Source organism: Nothoprocta perdicaria, unplaced genomic scaffold (genome assembly GCF_003342845.1).
Source record: "Nothoprocta perdicaria isolate Ctin4 unplaced genomic scaffold, notPer1 scaffold_114, whole genome shotgun sequence".
NCBI classification, from domain to species: domain Eukaryota; kingdom Metazoa; phylum Chordata; class Aves; order Tinamiformes; family Tinamidae; genus Nothoprocta; species Nothoprocta perdicaria.
Genome location: NW_020454250.1, coordinates 2262561 through 2278618, shown reverse-complemented (window position 1 = coordinate 2278618; position 16058 = coordinate 2262561). Strand labels below are relative to the sequence as shown.

The 16058-nt window shown below is 45.6% G+C and overlaps 1 long non-coding RNA gene across 1 annotated transcript; it reads left to right on the top strand.

The window, feature by feature from the left end:
- The first annotated feature begins 11472 nt into the window (after positions 1 to 11472).
- LOC112959219 lies at positions 11473 to 14149 on the top strand. Its single transcript, XR_003251584.1, has 3 exons — positions 11473 to 11529; positions 12713 to 12810; positions 13347 to 14149. It is a non-coding gene; the product is annotated as an uncharacterized LOC112959219 (long non-coding RNA).
- Positions 14150 to 16058: the final 1909 nt, after the last annotated feature.

Genomic DNA, 16058 nt, shown 5'->3' with positions numbered 1-16058 from the left:
CTCTTTTCTGGCACGGCAGCCTGGGGCCATTTCCTTGTGCTACGCTTCTGAAACTCATTTGTGTTTTGGCATTATTGTGTTTTGGCATTATTTCATTAGTGTGTGATGTGTTTCTGCAACCTTTTTCCTTAGCACCCTCTTTTTATTTTCTTTTCTGTGCTCTTCTGTCACACAGCCTCATCTCCTATACCTTTCCCTCCTACTGGTACCTCCTTTTTGTCGTGTGCGGGAAGTGACTCTCCTCCTTCACCCACCCGTGCCCAGCCTGAGGCTTGGCCCGGCACAGACCCTCTAAAGGTCATGTTGTTGCCACCCTTCCTAAGCGACCAGGCGCAGCACGTTAGTGTCCGCGGAGCCTTTCGCCTCTTCTGCCACGGCACAGGTAAGCGAGGGGCGCCCGGCGGGATGCGGCGGCCTCCGGAGCGCTCGGCCTCCGGAGCACTCAGCATCGGAGATCGCACAGTCGCCCACGCCGCTCGGGGCATCGGGAGCGACCTCCGCTGCGTCCAGCTCCTCCTGGGTTCGTGTTTCCCCATGGGCACTTCCACCACATCCAGCTCCTGTGCAGTTTGTTTTTCCCTGTGGGCACATCCACTGTATCCAACCTCTCGGGGGTTTGTGTTTCCCCACGGGCACGTCCACGACATCCAGCGCCTGTTGGGTCTGTGTTTCCTTCCACCACGTCCAGCCTCTGTGAGGTTTGTGTATCCCTGTGGGCACCTCCGCCACATCCAGTCTCTGTTGGGTTTGTATTTCACCTGCTTTCCCAGGCTTAGCCATTTGCCTTTTTTTAATTAATATCATTTTAAAAGGTGAAGTTCTTACAGTAGTAACAACCTCAGTTTCATGAAGTGGGTACAGTTATCTGAGGCATACAATCGAAGGTCAAAGTTACTTTTTTCAATGAAAATTCAACACTTGTCATACAGCTTTTGTTGGGATTGTAGTTGTCTTTAAACTGAATGAGTTTTAATGGATATTAACTGGTCTTGAGATGTAACTTCATTCCTTTGAAATAAGAGGGTGAGTTTGAAATGGTTTAATACAGATTCATTTTAAACGGAGCATTTCTTTTGACTGGTAAGTATATGGTTCTTAAAATGTTACATGGAATTAGATCATACTTCACACATTTTCATTAGCACATGCTTCACAAAGGTGTGATTTGTATTTCTGTGGCCAAGAGCAGTGACGATGGGCTCACATTTTCTAACAAGAATTTCTCCACTGCTGCTATAGACAGTGCACTTAAACTTAGTTTTTCCAGTATGAGGGAAATGGGAATAGTAATGTAGCTCATGGAGCCAAAGATATTTACATAGTCTGATAATCACGATACAGATCAGGAAGCTATTTTTAAATTACTCCCTCTTTAACTCAGTGTTGTCTCTGTATTTGGTGTCTGTTGTTATTTAACACTTTTTTCACTTGCTGCTGCTTAGAAATTGTTGGTAATCGTGATTGCTTGGCAGTAAACTTAGAGCAGAGGGGCCCGTGTGCTGAAGTGGCGCCGTGGATGTCCCCGCAGCAGCAGGTAGGGAAGGACGAGCGAGGAGCTCTTGGGAGACTCGGGCTGAAGGTGAGCACAGTAACAACCTGGGGCAGTCCAGTTGCCTCCCTGTGTGGGGGACAGGAAAAGGCTTTCGCTTGGGAAGAGGTTTCCACATTGTCCCAAAAGTCAGTGAATTGCCAGACTTTATCTTTTGGAAGGATGTTTCATCCTCTCTAGGAAATGAGACATACGGCTGATACATCACCGTGTACATTCCCCCTCTTACGTGGAATGGCCGCTTTTGTTCAGTTGACTGATAAACTAGAAGGTGGCATGCCACCCTGATAGAAGCCCTCTGCATCACCCTGAGAATGTCTGCAAAGATGTTTGGGTGTATTCCTGGGGGATAAGCAGGCACCTTGACCAAGAAGCTCCCTGCTTGGATTTGTTCACATTCCTTCACTCATTGTTGATACTCCTTTATATAAACACAGCACTAATGGAGCCTCATTTCCCCTAGCAGTGATTATAGCTCAAAATGTGTTTGCAAGGAACAGAAGAATAAAGGGAGAATGCCAGGGTTAAGCGTCATGTTTGGTCTTCTGATTCAAGGATGTGCTTTAAGCAAGGTCCTCCCTTCTGTAATACAAACATAGAGATTGCTGTGTAATCTGCTGGGAAAAAAAAATGAGGCTTACTTTGTTAATCAGTTTTCTACCATTACTTTAATGAGGATGACCAAGTTTCTGCTTTTTCTAAGCATAAAGTTCTGCTTCAAGCCGTTGGGATCGTGGCAGGGGTTGGTTCCTACTCCTGTCTCGTTCATGGCACATGTTTTAACCTGAGCGCCTGCCCAGGGGCAGCACCTCACAGCCCTCCCGCTGGCCTCTGTCCCCTGCAGCGTGAGGTGGAGCGGGGTGCAGCACCAACAGCCGCTTGTCAGGGTCTGATGGATTCTCTGGAGAAGAGACAGAGTCGTTTTGCCTTTGTCCTTCCTGAAAAGAAAGATCTCCAAGGAGCAATTTGTTAATGGAGCAGTTTTCCTCCCGTTGCCCTGACAAGTCTTACGTCTTCACACATCCCCAAAGGTCTGTTAGATTTGCACTAGCAAATACTAAGTTCCCTGTATGCTTTCTTTAATGTGACTTTGTCTGCATTACAGAATTAAGTACTGTAAAGACATATGAAGGAGTCTTGAAATAAGTTGAACAGACTCCTGCACCATCTGGTGCAGGGGGAGAGGCGGTGAACTGATGAGGTGCTGAATTGCTTTGTAATTTATCTCTCCTGTGCCCCATTCAATATAGATACAGCAGAAACAGGCTTTTTTAGTGGAGTGGGTACTGCTCAGGCATGTTACTTTGACCCCCTTCCCCCCCCCAGCTGCACAACTGCAGATTACAAGCTCTCCTTGGCCTTAATTTCACAGACAAGTTTTGTACTAGAACACAGTGCTAAGCAGCGATATAAATGTGTTTATAGATAAGGAGAAGCAGCAACATTATGCTGTATTTCTGTGAGTTTGGCCTGCAGCTTTGTGCCCTGATCTCAAGACTTCTGACCTCTCTCCTTAGCTTGTCTGGGGCTGGACGTTTTCCATCGCTGCTCCTTAAATTTTAACTCCCATTAAAATAACCCTGGGAATGAAAATAAATGTTCTGCAAACACAGCAATATACTTCAAAGCAGTTGTTATTTCTTAGAGGTACTGAGATGGGCCCCCGATAACGTTCACATACAATGCCTATTCCCTGTGGTTATGCTATTTTAAAGGTAGGGCATAATGCAAGAAAGCTTCCCACGTCAGCGTGGGAAAAGATCCATGGCTCCCTGGAACCAAATCCCGAGAGATCTGCCAGTGTTTCTCTGGGAAGCGAAGCTGGCAGCAGCGCTGCTGGGCATCATGGAGCAGAGTGGGGAGAGGCTGCGCGCGGCGCCGCGGGAGAACCAGACCGAATGTCCTCCCTTCCGAGCCCTAGGAGCGCCCCGGAGCTGCCACAGAGCCGGGAGGCTTCCCCTTGGGAAAGGGGCTCCCGGACGGGACCTTGTCCCCCTCACCCTTCTGAAGGCGCCGAGCAGCAGCCTAGGCTGAAAACAAAGCTGAAAGCCTAGGAAAAGACTTGAAGTAAAAAAAATCAGACCACTGCATAAGTGCTTTAAAACTTCCTAAACTATTTTGTTAATTTTTACGTAGCTTATTTGGAGATTAGCTTGGTGTGCTTTTCTGAAGCCGTGCTGCTGACTTTAATCCGTAGAGTTGCTTATTAATCCATGCCTGGTTTATCTTTATCCTCATGCGGGAATGCTAAATTTGTGCCTTGTTAACCAGCTCTCTATCCTGCTTTGTGTATTAGCCTGTCCCCAAACTGCTGCTGTCTTATGCAAGCGGTCCACAATTCACTTTCAGCATCCGTGGGTGCAGTAATCTGATAATAACTATCTGTTAATCTGTCATTTTGCATGCTGTGGCTTTGCACTGTGTCCTGCGATGATTTCTGTGCCGGCTGCAGCACTTGGAGGCACTTTGGTATGATAAAACCATTCTGTCAGTGTTGGTCTGTGACATGTCACCCCTTTTCAAATTACTTAAAGTCCATGTACGTCAAGGAAAAGAAGGTAATCAGGAGTAGTCAGCATGGATTCACCAAGAGGAAGTCATGTTTGACAATCCTGACGGGGGATGATGGGTGAGGGAGAGCCATGGATGCTGTCTACCTTGAGTTCAGCGAGGCTTTTGACACCATCTCCCAAAACATCCATCATAGGAAAGCTCTGGAAGTGTTCTGGACGAGTGCACAATGAGGTGGATTGAGAACTGGCTGAGTGGCAGAGCTCAGAGGGTGGTGATAAATGGGGCCGAGTCCAGTTGGAGGCCTGTGGCCAGTGGTGTCCCCCAGGGCTCAGTGCTGGGCCCAGTGCTGTTCAGCTTGTTCATCAATGACCTGGACGAGGCCATGGAGTGCACCCTGAGCAAGTTTGCGGGTGATCCCAAACTGGGTGGAGTGGCCGACACTCCGGAGGGCTGTGCTGCCATCCAGAGGGACCAGGAGAGTTGGGCAGATAGGAACCTCATGAGGTTCAACAAGGACAAGTGCAGGGTCCTGCACCTGGGCGGGAATAACCCCAGGCACCAGGACAGATTAGGGGCTGACCTGCTGGAGAGCAGCTCCACGGAGAGGGACCTGGGAGTCCTGGTTGACACCAAGCTAGCCATGAGGCAGCAGTGCCCTCGTGGTCAACAAGGCCAATGGGCTCCTGGCTGAAAAGTTATGTCTGTCCCTGTCAGGGACTGTGTTGGTCCTAACCTTTCAGTGTGTGTACATAAACAGCAAAAATCCCCTGTTAATGTTGCTATGATCTTCTTGGCTGGGTGACACCTCTATAGACCTCATGTCACAGGATGGCATGAGTGCTGCTTTCTTAAATTCTCGTGTCAGCACCATGCTTGGCAAAATCCTGTAAGGATCTCTTTTGCAGTGTGCTTTTATATGTAAAGGCAACAGTCAAGCCAACAAAAATGTGTAAGGACAATTACTTTTTTTTTTTTTTTCTCTGAATACATGTTTTCTTTCCAGGACTCCAATAAGCTTACTTTAAAGATAGCATCAGTCTAAGACCCATCAGGATTAAGATGGTGCCATAAAGTAGAGGGTGAAGTAAAGCCAGGAGAATATTACTAGCTACACTTCAAAAGATTCAAATCAGCAGAGAAAAACTAAGGGAATGTTTTGCTCTGCAATACTGCCAAGCTAACTGAATTCAGACTTTAGTTTTTCTTGTGCAATGAAAAATAATGTGCGGAAGCTGGAAAACCTCTCTTTGTATGACTTTTCTTATTTTTAAAGCATTTTTAAATTAGCAAGAGACATTAAAATCTTTCTCTCAAATGAGGAAATCAGTCTGGTGAGAAACAGTAATTGTAGCCTGAAAACAATTATTACCATTATAATGCGCTTAAAACTTCAGACATTTCAAATTACTTGCATGCTGTAACCTATCCCATATTATCGAAATGCTAGTGAATTCTGTGTTCTTGTGTATTGCTAAATTATGTCAACCACCTCATCTGCCAGCAGAGGACTGCATATAAATTAAGACAACTGATAGTCTTCAAACATTTATGTTAAGAGGCTAAGATTTTTTAATCAGTATCCTTTACCTTTTTTACCAAATAATCTATCCAAAACGTCTACCAAGAGAGAGGAAAATAACAAGCACTTTCTCTTTTGGTTAAAAGCCCTAAAATGGAATACCTGTGTAAAGCAATAGTTTTAGGTTAGTTGTTTAGTTCTGGAATTAGGCGGTTCATAGGCTTTTCACAGAGACAGATTGACTTGATTACAAACAAACAAACAAAAGGCATTATAGACCACCTTATAGACCACCTAGAATTTTAATGTGTGAGCTAAATGTGCCTGTGTTCTCTTATGTCCTGGAGTTGCTGGGGACTGGGAGACCTGTGCAAGGAAAAGCTGTCATGGATTTTGCAAAACTGCTTTTATAGTATGACTAGGTCTAAAGAAAATGTGAAGCAAACTTCACATGTGGCCAAATGTACTTTCTAAAAGGTTTTGCACTTCAGAAAATTCTGAAGAATTTCAGGAGATTCACTTTGCTCTATGTGCTGTTTGTTTGGAAGGTTTCATTTTAGCTCTGTGCTTAGCTGTTCTTTCGTAATTAATCATTAATATTTAAACTGTTTTTTCTCCTTGCCTAACACGGAACTTGGATTCTGTAAGTACCTCAGCTCAAGGCTAGTATTAACTCCTAAACCCTGCATTTCCCAATCCTACCTAGTAAGAAATTTGATACGTTTGGGTTGGTGTTGAAATTCCTGCAATATAATGTCAGTGTTCACCTTTTTTTCTCAACAAATTCTTGCTATCCCAGTTTATTAACCCTGTTTACAAACAGATGTGTTGGACCTCAGACTACAGCGACCAGCTTTACCCTTCTTTTTTCCATGTACCTTTGAGAGCCACTACCTGTAGGTCGACAGGAATTAATCCCTCAACCTGATGGCAGCTGAACTGGTAGTTATTTGGAACTTAGATATCACTATTTTTTAAAAACCATTTCTGCAAAAACAGCTCCCCAGAGTTGCTTCAACAATGTCACGCATGTTGCCCCCTCAGTGAGAGTCAAAATCTTTTTAACTCTTCCAGCCATTTTCCAACCTGATCTTAAAGCTTATGTATATGTAGCAGTTGTGTTAGCTGATAGAAGGACAAAGCACACAAGGAAACTCGAAGACGAACGTCAACATGAGCTCTAGCTGATGCAGTGAGATAAAGTCACAGGTTCCAGCTCACTAACACTAGTGCTCCTAAATAATCTTTGGTGGCTGTGACCTGGGTTCACGCCGCAAATCCTTCCTTGGCGTGCACCTCAGTGCTGGGGTGTATCTCAGCGTGAGTTTACCTCAATACAGAATGTACCTCAAGACAGAAGTACCTCAGTGCTTGGACATAGCTCAGCACTCAGCCCCCAGTACCGCAGTGCTGGGATGTACTTTGACACGAGCATTCCTCAGCACAGATACACCTCAATATGGAGGTCCCTCAACACAAGCCTACCTCAGTGCTGGGACCGTAGCTCAACACGGAGGTACTTCAATTCAGTGGTACCTCAGCGCTGGGTCGTATCTCAACATGGAGGTACCTCAACATGCGCCTACCTCAGCACTGGGTCATACCTCAACATGGAGGTACCTCAGCACCGGGTCATACCTCAACACGGAGGTACTTCAACATGGAGGTACCTCAGTGCTGGGTCGTACCTCAACACGGAGGTACCTCAACATGGAGGTACCTCAGTGCTGGGTCGTACCTCAACATGGAGGTACCTCAACATGGGCCTAGCTCAGCCCTGGGTCGTTCCTCAGCATGGAGACACCTCAACAAGGGCCTGCCTGAGTGCTGGGAAGTTCCTCAACAAGAAGGTTCCTCAGCACTGGGTCGTACCCCAGCACAGAGGTACCTCGGCACAGCCCTTGGCGTGGGCTCTTGGGGTTGCGCTGGGCTTCCCGCCGCGGACAGGCCGGCCCCTTCCCCGTCCTCGTCGTGCTGAGCAGGCAGAGGCTGCGTCCCGCTCAGCTTCCCCCGGCCTTGCCCGCGACTGCGAGCGCGGCCCTTTGCCGCCTCGAGCACGGCTCATGGCTCCGGCCGAGCCCTTCGTGTTTCATCCCTTCAGACAGGGCAGCCCCAGCCTGCGGGGCTGGTGTTTTGTGACTGCACCAGTGACCAAACGAAGGCGCTGGAGCTTTGAAGGAGCGCAGCAGCCTCCTGCAGCAGACGCTGCTTGAAGTGATCATCTGGCTGGCATTTGGGAACGGTCTGCTTTGCTTGGGCTTTTTTTTGTGGAAAATTTCAAGCTATTTGCACTTTCTTTTTTGGAAGGCTAATGGACTGCACTTAAAAAGGGAGACATGGTTAGCCTGGGCACAGACTGAAATGCAAGGCCCAAGCTGAGAGGTGTCAGAAAATTCACTGGTGTCTGTGTTAAGAGGATCTCAATTTAGGGGTCCCTTTCTGCCCCAGGGGCTCCCGCAGCTTCTGGAGGCCTTGCTTAACTCCTCGCCAGCGGCAGCGAGCGGGGCCGGAGGCTCCACAGCCCCGAGCGGCCTCTGGTAGGGCTGCCCTTCGATCCTGGGCCCTGCTGGTGGTTCCTGCCCGGGCTAGCGATCAGGGGTGGACTAACCCCTTCCGGGGCTCGCTTTGATCAGTGCTTTAAAATAATCCTGCCGCGCACAGATTATAGTGTGTTTTTAAAACTTAATCCCTGTTGTGGATGAGAGCTTCCTGTATCATCTTGATATTCTTGAAATCTGGGACGTTTAGTACAGCGTTGAAAGCCAAAGCTGCAAGCTAAATATTGAGCATTAAACCCAGATGTCACTCATTTTTTTAAGATTAATTTTTCTGTTTCTATTTTTTATAAATCTGTTGCTTGCTGTCAACTTTTGAAGGTTTTTTTATGTCTTTTGTAGAATAAGGGAGAGTCATTTCCGAACTTAAACTGTCACTTAAGATCATTTCTGGTGGCACTGCTTTGTCTAGATTATGGGATTTTGTGAAAAATACTGTTTGTTACCCTTCTAAAATTTCTCTGTGGGATTCCTCTCATTTATCCTCCCTGGGTTTTGCTCTGTTTCTAAATTGGGAGATTAGCTGAATTGAGGGAGCCTTAAGAGGTTTAGGTTTGCTGGCAACTCGTGCTTTGTTATTCCCAGCTCGCCTCCCTCCACCTCAAGATGCCTCCCCGGCTAAATGCTAGGAAATCCGTGTTTCAGTGTCATCCTTTAACTTTGGGAGCTGTCTAACAGCATGGAAAAGCATCATGTTGAAGCAAAGCCTACATGGTAGCACTTCTTGAGCCTTTTTCCCCACAGCTTCACGAGGTAGCTCGGAAACAAGCACACATCTCCAAGTGTTTTGGTGTTTGGCAGGAGGAAATGGATTGTCCAGCATTTTCCCTCCTCCCCCAACCTTATTATGTCAGTGAGCAGCTCCACTTAATCCATAATCTCTTGCCTTTAAATTAGTATTCCAGAGCCTTCTTGAAAGCCTGCTGTTCTGAGTCTAGTTTTATGCTGCTGTTTCAACTCTTTTGTGCTGCATTTCTTTTTTTTTTTTTTCACATCCTCTTTAAAATAGGGGTTTTACATCAATACTTCAGTGACTGAAGTTAGACTCTGGGTAAAAAAAAACTTTGCAAACAGCAGTAGTAGTTAAAGAAGTTTTTACCACTACCTCTGTCTGTGGGACTTGTTCCTATGGAAGATCTTGAGGGGAAAATCCATCTGGGTTTTAAGTGGACGGTGTTTTTTCTGTTGTTGTTTTGTTTGTTTTTTTTTTTTTTTTTGGCAAATCTGGCTGACTTGAAGTGAGCCCGGGTTGCCTGTAGAGCTGCAAGGGCAGAAACATTTCACTCCCAAGTGCTGACAGAAGAGGTATAGAAAATGTAAACATATACAAAATAACAACCATTTTCACAAATACTGGAACTTACACTGAGAAAATGGGTAGTTCTGAAGGTGCATCAAAATTTTGATTTTCTTTTTAAAAACCTTTTTAAAGATTTTTTTTTCTTCCTTTAAAAGAGGTCACAGTGTTAAAATCGATTGCCAGTAATTATTTACTAATGTATTTAAATGTAGCTAATTATCTATCCAGACTGTCTAGCTGTTTAACTCTTTGCTTGAATATCATGTATTAATGAGTTTGCTTTTTTAAATTTTCCAAGCATTCTTAAAGAGGATGGCAAAGTAAGTAGACCATGTGTTTTGGAAATTCCTATTTGAAGGCTTGCAGTGTTAGAGTGCAATTTCTCCTCAATGCCCATCCTGAGACCTTAGATCCATCATTCCTTCCTCTTGCTCTTCATCTTGGTGAAGTTGGTTGCTGTTCCTCCATCCAGATGACAGGTTGACCTCAGTGGCTCTATTGCTTAACTTCTCCTCTGCAGTAGCAGCATCTGGTGTTGCATCTCTTAAAAGCTCTAGTCCACTGTAACAGCCAAGTGCAGGTTTTTAGCTTTTCAAAACCTACTTTTTAAATTCAGTTTAACTCTTAATTCAAGATTTATGGCTTGGGACTGTGCTCACACATATTTGTTGTTATTTCCACTTGTCCGAAACCAACTTCAGCCTTACTGTGCTGAAATAATTTGTTCATGGTTTGAGATTTCCCATGTTTTTAGCCACATGTGACCTACATACTGTTGATAACAGTACATTCACCCATAAAATTGATTTTTAAAAGTGCCTGCCAGCTAGGCTAGATGGGTTTAGCATACACTTGTCCTCCCCACTTCTGTCAGAGTCGTCGTCAGTAGTTCTAAGAAGATTGTACCACAGATTCAAATAAGGAATTTAAGTAATTTCTTGGAGAATATACACTGACTATGTATTTCTTTTGTCTGCTTGCATGATAATCTAACATACATCTATTCTTTAGGACTAGTGACCTCAGGCCATGTCACAAAATCCTTTATTTTCACTCACCCCTTTGCATTTTCTGTTGCTTAGTCTGGATCGTGAGCCCCAAGGGAGTAACAGACGTGTTTTAATAGCCAGTATTGCTGCAGAGTTCTTACTTTGGCATAGGCGTTTTTCTTTTAAATGTGAAAGCTCTGATGTTGCCAAATACACTTTGGCCAAGCTTGCTAATTTTCTGGGAACAGCTGTCCTGTCCTCTGGGCTACTGTCAATCTCTGATTTACTCAAATTCTGCCCTCACAGGTACGATGAGTAATGGCAATCAGGCTATAAGATTACACTGCTCTTTGTTGCTCATCCAAGCTTCTCCCAAGCCCCGTCTTGCCCGATTGCTGTGACTAATGGCCCGGCGCCGTTTCCAGATTCGCTGTTTCCATTACTTCCCGCATCTTCGATGCACGGAGTTCTTGACCTTTTCCTTTCCCCTCCTGTCCCTCAGTCTGGTGCCTCGGGCAGTCCCAGACGTGCTCCCCAGCTCGGTGAGGCGCTAGGGGACCTTCCTTCAGGCGTGATTACCTTCCCTCTACCTGAGCAGGTAGTCACAGGGGCAGACAGGGCTGATTTCTTCACCTGGTCTACCCCATTTGCAGGGGAGCTCCATCTTGGGCCAACCCAGATGCTCCATCCTAGGAGCTCGTTTGCAGCTGCGGTTTGAACCTCCCTAATAGCTGTTATCCCAGCTTCCATGTCCCCTGCACTTACCTAAGGACGCCCTCGGGACGCCCTGCACGCAAGGCGCGGGCCCCTCGTCTCGCAGCCCCCGCCTCGCGCTGGCTGCTGGGGGCCGCTCCGCGCGGAGGCCGGCCGGTCTCTGAGTGCCGCTGTTGCAGGTCCGTCGGACGCGCGGCTGGAGTGGCGCCGCGGCGGCGAGCGGGCGGGCGCGCGCGTGGCGCAGCAGGCCCTGCCGCTGCCCGGCGGCCGCCTGCACCTCCTGGGCTGGCTGAGCGACGCCGTGGCGCGCAGCACGGCCTACGAGTGCGCCCTGGTCGCCCGCGCCGGCCGCGACGCCTCGCGGGTGCTCATCACCGTGCGGCACGCAGGTAGGCGGGCGGCTCGCCGGGTGCAGGCGGGCGCCCCTCGCACACTGGGCCACGCAGAGCCTGCACACATCGAAAAACTACCCCTCTCTTCCCCCTCTCTCTCCCAAAGAACTAATGGCAGACTAGCAGATATGATCTAGAAGTTAAATGGGATCCAAGTCTTGCAGAACCTTTGGGGACAAAGTGCCTTGGTAGTAAATCGCAAGCTTTTTTTACCTCAAAAAAACTAAGGCACGTACTGAGAGCCAGGTACTGAGTACTGAGGAGCATTATAAAGGAGTAATTACCTGCAAGAACTCTGCTGGGTGAGAAAGAAGAATGCTTTAGCATCAAGGAAACCAAATACTAAAAAGACACCTCTGTGCCCTCTCCTCTATTTAAAAAAATGAAATTGCCTAATTTTTTTACAAAAAAGAAAATTTGTAGCCAGGTGGAGCCTGTTCTTAGCTCTTCATGCTGATACTAATGGGTAGGAAGTGGACTAGTTGACTGACCACCAGGATGAGACAAATTCATCCTTAGGCATCCAGCACTGATTAGAGTAACCTCAGTAACTACTCAATATAAAATGTGAATTTTTCAAGAGCAGCTCATCCCAGCTCTTTTTCAGGGAGAGCAGCAAGGGAAACCCTGTTGCAGGTTTCCTCCAAGCACTCCAATCGCTTTAAAATTAGTCCCAGATGCAGAATAAAGAGCATCTCATTCAAACTACTGTAAATGTAAAACAGTGGGCCACATTCAGTGAGGTCCAAAGGATATTGTGTTGTCATTAGGGTCTTGCAGGATAAATAGAAAATATTTATTAAATGTGTGTATGCCACCACCACAGTAGTAGAGACTGCAAGAAAAGCTAGCATCTGGGAAATGCAACTAGTTGTAATAATCAGCAACATCCAGTCCTTCCTCTCCCCAGCCCTCATATGATCCAGCTGCAAAATTCCTGTGCTCCTAGGGGGATTCAGCTCTTCTAAAAGGCAGCTCCAGAGCTGTTTCCTCTGGAGGTTTTAGGCCTCCTGCAGAGGGAAAATATGGGACTCTTCAAAGAGAGGTTATTTCTAAATAACTTGGGGACAGAGGACGAGATGGTGGCTTTTGTTCCCTCAAGCCCTACCCTTGATCAATGACTAGATCATCTTACGGGATTATTACTTAGTTATGTAATTATCCCACTTAAAATTTCCAGGTAGTGCTGGCCAGGTTGGATGGACCAAAGAATTTGATAGCTGGAGAACTGCCATTAGTGAACATGACAAGATGATGCAACACTGGAAGAAAACATGGGTAGGAATTTGTGGCTATGTACTTTCTACATCACTGACTAGATTTTATAATAGTTATGGCATTTCTGCAACTGAAAGCATTTGTAAAACAAAGTGATGTGTGTTCCTGTGCATGTTGTAATTCTGGATGGAACAGTAAGACCTATTTCATTTATTCTCCACGTTATTCCTTCATCCTTGTCAGCTTCCTCCTCCTGTCCTATTACAATAAACTCAATGAGCAAGAAATAAGTCATCCTGCTGAAAAGGGCGAGACACTGATCACAGCTCAGTGCATTTGACTCCATCTGTAAGACCTTAATCGTTTTGCAGAGACCATCAGGCTTCATAACTAGTGTTGTCCATCAAAGCTGACCTTTCCTAAAACACAAATCTGCATGTTGCTTTCTATGTTTTTCTCCAACAGCTGAAACAGGGATTACTTTTGATAGCCACGTACTTTCGCTATGACAAGTACTTGTTGCAGGTGGAATAGATAGCACATGCAACCTTCAAAACCTTAAACTTGTGCTAACACTTTGTTCTAAACTTTTTCAGGAGAGCTGCACCAAGAAAAACACCCTTTAATGGACAAAGGAATGAGCAGGCTGGGACAGGAACTGTATGTGAGTTAATTCATATTTCATTTGAAGAGGTGTTTGCAAGTGCTTGTGCCGGCACTGGGTTTGATATTCAGGAGAATTTGCTGAATTGTGAAGAAACCGAAGTGCGATTTCCTCCATGAACCACTCAGTAAGTTACCTGCCACCGGAGAGACTGGTCCTGCGTTGGAACAGCTCTGTCCTGTCATTTCAGTTCACTGAAGGGCACAGACGTCTTGTGCCATTCAGCCAATACAATAAGTTCCATGGTTTGCTTTGAGTTCAAAGAGCAAAGCAGTTCCTTTTTGGAATTGATGGTCTTGGCGTACAAATTAGAGATCAGTAAGATTTGGATTGCATTTATTTACAGGCACTTTCGCAGTCGTTTATTTCAATATGGTTACCCTTAAGCCCTGTTCCTAATGTTTTAAAAGAGCAAGCCTTTCTAGTGTCAGCATGTTCACTTAAGATTTAATTTTGCTCCAATATCTTTGGTCACAGAAGTTTCTGTACCCAATAAATAAATTCTGACTAATCCTGACTATTCTCAAAGTACAGGTAGTTTACAAAGTACTCAAGTTAAAGCAAATGGTTTATTTACTGCAAATTATTCTTCGATATGGTGGTGGGTTTAAGCACCTGTATGTTCAATGAATTTTAAGACTAAAACTGTGTGGAATTCACTTATTCTAAGTGAACAACTGCAGACTGTAAATGTGGGGACCCACTTCTTCCGCTGCAATGCTGTTCAGTTTTGTTCCTCTGCAACCAATAAATAAAAGCTTGAGGCAAATTTTTCTCCGTTTTTCTCTGTTCTCAATGTTATTCAAAAACAAGCAAGAAGATGTAAGCAAGATGATGTGTGTTCTACCTAAGAATCACTACAAATTGTCCTCCGAGTAACAAAGGAATTTTCAGGTTTATCCCCAGATTAATACCAAACTAGTAAGATTTAAATTGGACTGTTCTCACTTAAAAAAAGCATTCCATCCTTAAACCTTTGAGACTCTTCTGAGTAACCCATTTATTTTCAATGAGACCATCTTGTCATCACATATGCAGGGCAGATTTTTTTATACAAGAACCATTTCCCTCTTTCATATTATCAATGACAAAGAAATGCTGGCATGAACTCTGGGCATCAAGGACCGATCAAGGACCAGGGGGGCTGTTTTTCATTTTAGCTTTGCTTCTGACATCTTTGATGACTTTGAAAGTGTCCCTCTCCCTCTTCCCTTCATTCAACCAATTTTGAACAGATATAAATTGTTATTTTTGCTACTGTACAGGAAGGTAAGACTTCTAGGAGACTGAGGGCTGGAAGTAGTAGGAAGGGGTTGTGATCCTTTAGCTTTGCTTTGCAAAGGTACATGTGGTTAGTGGCTGTCAGAAGTTTGTATGTGCTAATCTTGTACAGGCAGGGAACCACTATGAAGAAAGAAGAGCGGTGCCACTGCTCAAGTGGCCAGATGTGTGGGATCACACTATTTTATCCCCACCAGCTTCTCCAGCAAACAGACCAATTCATCTTATTACCTGAGGCAGCAGAGGCCCTCTGATACTTGGGTCTGGAGCAGCATAATTTTTAATTTTCTTGTAATAACAAGAAAGAAAGCAAAAGCTAAAGCAAAGCTGTTTACACCTGTAATTAAACAGATCACAGGCTTTTTTTTCTAATCCGCATTGCTTTGAACACGTGTGTGGGCCAATCAGTTTTGGCAATAAGGCTCCATCATCAAACATTCTCAGTCTGTGCAAGACAACACACTAATGCCTCTGAAGTCATTATGACAAAAACAGGTGTTTAACAGAATTAGTAAACATAGCGGTGACCCCATATAGCGAGTTTCTTAAGAGAGATGCTTCACCTTTCTCCTTAGAACGGGGCGAGGATTTTGAGCAAGCCGCAATCCCAAGTCACTCTCAGTGCTCCTGCAGGCTGGGACAAAAGCTGTACGGAAAACAGAGCCAACACGGGGACCGCGCCGTGACTGGGAGGAGGATTGAGCAGCTTTAAACACCCAGGAGAGGGGCAGGAGCGCCAAGGAGGTACCACGGGTACCTTCTGCCAGCCAAAACACCTTCAGCACTGAGATCTTTAGCCCTCAATCTTCACTGAAGATTAGGTAAAAATAACACCAAATAAAGATCACAACCACCGCCCCTTTCAGGCCAAGGCTGGTTCACTCTCTGCAGACATTGTTCCCCAAAGCTGACACTTCATAGCTGCACTAACTACTCCCCGAGAAGAGCTCACTTCAGTCACAAAGAATCACACTTCAACCAAACTTTATAGAATCAATATATTATAGCAGATTATTTATACATCTTACAGTCTACAAAATCATTTGCACTTTGAAATTATTTATACTTCATATATATATATATATATATATGCTTATGTATCCCCACTCTATCCCCACAGGACGGCGGCTTTCTATCCCCTCAGCACAGCCGGTCAGGCCGTGAGGCACCTCCCCACAAACACCCCGCTGAGGCGCCGCCTGTAGCGCCGCCTGTAGCGCCGCCTGTAGCGCCCAGCGTCCCTGGCAGCCCAGAGGCAGGGAGCCCATGGATGGACGTCCCCTCTGGGGCACAAGGCCGTCTCTGGGCTCATCCTCTGCCCTCTGCGAGCTGCATTTACGCGGGGAATGTCCCCCCGACAGGC